The sequence below is a fragment of the Tiliqua scincoides genome, chromosome 11 (assembly GCF_035046505.1).
Source record: "Tiliqua scincoides isolate rTilSci1 chromosome 11, rTilSci1.hap2, whole genome shotgun sequence".
NCBI lineage: Eukaryota > Metazoa > Chordata > Lepidosauria > Squamata > Scincidae > Tiliqua > Tiliqua scincoides.
The window spans coordinates 3,685,355-3,690,254 of record NC_089831.1 but is presented as its reverse complement, the minus strand read 5'-3'; the positions used below and the strand labels follow the sequence as shown (position 1 = coordinate 3,690,254).

Here is a 4,900-nt window from a genome sequence, read left to right as displayed (position 1 = left end):
ATGGCTCTGATGGCAAGTAGGAGGGGCCGCTTACATGGTGCGTTGCTGCCCCAACAGTACTTACTGTTTCCCCTCTCTCCTCTCACTACTCTATTGGCAGAGCATATAAGAGGTTTTCAGCAGCTGTGCACCAAACTCACATGTCACACCTGCGAACCTTTTACGGCACACCAATGTGTCATGGCACACTGATTGAAAATGGCTGTTCTAATGTGTTCTTCTATGAGTCTGACTTAAAAGTAACTCCAGCTTCAGTCACTCTGGAGTGGGAATGCAGAAATTTCATTTGTTCCTTGCATAAGGAAACAGAATGAGAGGACACTTGGGAAGCCAGTGGTGGGTGGCGGGTCAAACCTAGATGACCCTGCTGTCTGAGGCAAGCACCTCATTTGGCCTTATGGGTGGGCTGACCTGGCTCTCAGTGAGCAAAATCTTCCTCCCAAACCACCTAAAGGAGGCGAGAATGATTAATTGGAGGCCTGGCAGGAAGTCTTCCCACCTGCCCCTGATAATACTACTCTGATCTCCAGTTCCTGCATGCTTTGATCTTCATGCCTATTTGACATAAGACAGTGTGGAGATGGGTGGTAGCACTGGATCGGGAGAATGCCCACTTGGCGGGCCCCTCCCCACTATTTGCCTAGTACTGTTCCCCCCCCCCCAGCACTGCTAGAGAAAGGAAGGAAGCTCCATTTATGGAAGGAAGCTTCCTTGTCCTTTACTAACTTGGCTCTCTAAACATCTCTAACCAGGCCCACAATATTAAAACCAGAGTCACCTATCCTCTGGTGGGCTCCATGAGTAGCTGCTCATGGAGCACAGTCATTTAACAATTGAAGCAGCTCCTTGGTGCAAGCCGGGAGGGGTTAGCAGAAAGATATTCGATGCAGGCATCCCTTGTCCATTTAGTGCCCTCTTCCAGCTTACAACTCAATATGACATTTTGTGGAATGGGTTGGCCCTACAAATACCCAGAGTTCCAGGGCAAATGGGACAAGACTTCTGTTTCAGTCAATCCATCAAAATTCTCCTGCGCAGATGCAGTGGGGTCAACACAGCTTGCAATCTTTCTCCTGGGGGAAATGAGCAGTCTGGAGTTCTCCAGTCTGGACATTTGTTTCCTTGCCCCAGAAAGCCCCAGCCATGGGTCAGAAAGCCCAGAAAGCCCAGAAAGCCCAATGGGTCTACTCAGACCTGCACCTGCTACTGACACAAGTCTGAGTGAATCCATGTTGGCATATCTGACCTGAGAAGGGGGATATGATTCAGTGCGTTCCCGCATTGCCCCCTCCCTAAGTGGAGGATTGTGCCCTAAGTACTATGTAATGGAGAGGGGTTGAACAAACTCTCTTCTGGATATTGCATAGTTCTCATTGGGCAAGCTTGAGAAAACAAAGCCATCAATTCTGTCTTGCCACTTGTTTGAACAGGGTTAGGTGGGCACCCCTATAGACCCTTCTGTGATTCTGTAGATTCCCAGTTCCAATCACCATACTGGAATGCATGTTTCCATCCTTGTGGCTAACAAAAGTGATCAAGAATGCCAGTTCAGAGGAAAACCAAAAATGAGGAAAAGAGGAGGAGGAGGAGGTGGAAGGACAGAAAGACAATTTTTTGTACATTGAGTACAGTATACTACCACTCTTGTCCAGTATTTCCTTATCAAAGCTCAACCAGAAAATCAGGGCAAGGAATGTCCTGTTCCTGGCGCACCACCCTTCTTTGTATCTATAAATTTTAATTGAAATTCACCACACTCTCATTCCTTCAGAGCAGCTTCTGACCAAGAAAAGAGTTGAGCAGCTGCACATCCGAAAAGCTGAGATGGTAAGCAAGTCAAGGGCAGCCAAGCAGCCTTTTGCAGTCAAGAGCAGCCAAGCTGTTCCTATGATCGGGTTTGGGGTCAAGAAGCTAGAAACACACAATCGCAAGCCAGATTTATGGGCTGTGACTGCCCTGAGGTTCAGAATGATGAAGATACAGGACTGCAAAAATTCCTTCTCTTCTGGAACTCCTATTCTCCTGCTAAGTGGGTGCTAAAATTTAGCATGGGGAGATTAGCTGTGTCCCTCTTCATCTTAGCCAAGTGGCCATTTGCTAGTGTTTCATCTGAAAGGTATTGTAAGCACTTCATCTGAAAGGTATTGTAAGCACTATGAGGGCAGGGAACCAGTTATTTATTTTGCTTTGTCAATCACTCTGAGCAATTAGCTGCTGTTGAAAAGCAGGACGTAGGCATTCTTAATAATAGTTGTACATCTAAGACAGGGGTGTCCAAAGTTTTTGGCAGGAGGGGCCACATCATCTCTCTGACATTGTGTCAGGGGCTGGGGGAAAAAATTGATTTACATTTAAAATTTAAATACATTTATATAAGTTTACATAAATGAATATATTAAAGATTAATGAATGAAGGTCTTGCAATAGCTCAAGGCCTACAAAAGGCCTTGCACAAAGCAAGGCTGGTCTTTCCTTTGCTGCAGCTACTGCATCACAGATGTGAAACAACAGGCAGTGGAGGGAGACTTCATCCCACAGCTCACAGGAGTGGTCAAACAGTCACCCTCACGCTGACAGCAGTAGCATCGGGCCAGTGTGGGCTCCAACAAATCTCTGGAGGGCCAGAGGCTCACTGGAAACTGGGGGCTCTCTGAGGGCCACATTGAGAGGCCTTGAGGGCCACAAGTGGTCCCAGGGCCGGGGTTTGGGCACCCAGATCTAAGGCTATAGTCCCATATACACTTTGCTGGGAGTAAACCCCATTAAATACACATATTTAATGGGTATCAAGGGTTCTGGTGGCAGCTGATACAGATGCTCTGTGAGGAGCTCTGAGCAATGAGGCCTTTTAAATATTATTTTCCTCCTTAATAAGAGCAGAAGAAGCTTCTTTCATCTGCTGCCAGGTGTTGCCTTATAAGAATAGCACAGAGTGCAAAAAACCAGAATGACCTCGACACAGGAAAAAGAGTTTCCTGATAAGAGTTTGCAGCTGGCTACAATCTTCATTTGAAGACTCTGTGGCATGTGACAGATAAATAATTGTAAGTTATTCCAGCTGAAAACAAAGTGATAGAAGTTATCATGGGACAGAAGAGGACCTACCTTCAGGAGGGAAAAACGTTATTTCCAGCAAGCAAAGAAGCCAAGCTGAATGATTTCTTTATACCAGCAAAGTTGCCATTTAAAAAGCAGAACAGCTTTGACCATCTGGAGGCTGTTCTCACAGACACTCTGGGCTCTTTAAGGCAAACTTCACCTAATGTTACCCAGGTGGCTAGTTGCTTATTAAGCATTAATAAATTTAGGAAAAATAAGGACATAGATTTTTTTTTAATACACCAGTCTTTCCTCATGGCTGAGATACTTCAGGTAATAACTACTCAGCTTGAGTGTATTACAAACTTGCTCCAGGAGAACGATAAAAACATTGAGCCAGACAACTTGTTGAAACCTTTGGCGTGTGATAGGGAGACCAGATCTACATATAGAAGGGTTACTCCCAATGTGCAGCCAGATGGTAATATTTTATAGACAGCTTCTGGAAAAGACTCTGTCACGCTCATTTATGATACAAAGAGCCTAGCCATCAATAGGGAGATGATGCCATCACCTTTAGGGAGAAGCACATTGATTGGTCCACCAAATGGAGAGCTAGACAACATCATGCATTTCTTCTCAGGAAGGCTCCTTCAGTGATAGATCTCCAGAAGCTGGAAAGACAGCCCAGTATGAGAAGCCAGAATCCTTTACTTTCACTCAAATTCCAAGGTTGCGTTTTGTGCAGGCTCCTGGGTTAATTGGCTTTGGGATCAGGCTGCAATGACACTTTTATGATTCCTCATTGCAGAAGCTTGCTTTTCCAAATTCACAGCATTACAGAATTCAAAGTGACCTGTCAAATTGGCTAATTGTGAAAGAGCTCACTCCTTGGTTTAATGAACACTTCAAAAAGCAAAATGGTGAAAACTTCACATAGTTTTTTTTGGCCCAGTCCCTGTACAGGAATATTTTGACCTAATTGATCATAATTTTGAGTTGTGCTCAAATGCTGCAAAATATATCATCTGAAAGAGCCATACAGTTTAGAGCTATTGAACGACGTTTGCTGGCACAATTTGAAGATAGGTCTCTAGTTCCTCTTTGGCATCCAAGACAACTTGTTGGAAGGAACTTGCTGATAGGAAATAGCTCTGGCAGATGCAGTGGAGGAAAGCCAGGCCAGTGAGTTCCAGGCGTTCACAAGGTTAACAAGTGCCACCCTGATGGGCCTGTGGTAGAAGCTGAATGCTGATCAAGTTGCTATCCTGGAAGCCACTTTTTTGCAATTAATACAGGATACTCAAGAGCTGGGATGGGAAGAAAATGTGGATGCTTCTGTTTCTCACTTGCTGAAATCCCCAAGATACTAATAGGCTGAGGAAACATATAATCTTGCTCTATGATCGTTTGGCCAAAGGTAAGGACATTGATGCTCAACAGTGCAGCTCTACTAGGTGGCTGTGCAACTATTCCAGAGTCTGAGCTAGAGGAAAGATCAGCTTTCCAAGAGCCCACAACAACATTTAACAACCATAGGCACCTTCCTAAACAGAAGACAAAACTTGATGGTCACTGAACTATTTCTGTAAACTACTTGTGTTGACATTCTCTGGACTAGTACTAATTCAATTTAGTATATATATAACATAACCAGACTGCGCTTATGCCAGACTATGTATCTATGACATATGTATTTCTCAGAAACCCCACACAATGGCAAATTTCTCCTGACATGGCACTAAAGAGAAATCACCAATGCAGCAGTGAGCCCCGATAGATATACATACAGCCTAGGATCTTAATAGTGAACAATTGCCCAAGTAATGATTTTCTACTGTGGATTTTTATGCTTTGTTAA

General features: G+C 44.4%; 1 pseudogene; it reads left to right on the top strand.

The window, feature by feature from the left end:
• On the top strand, positions 1-4,618 carry LOC136662414 (protein PTHB1-like; annotated as a pseudogene).
• Positions 4,619-4,900: the final 282 nt, after the last annotated feature.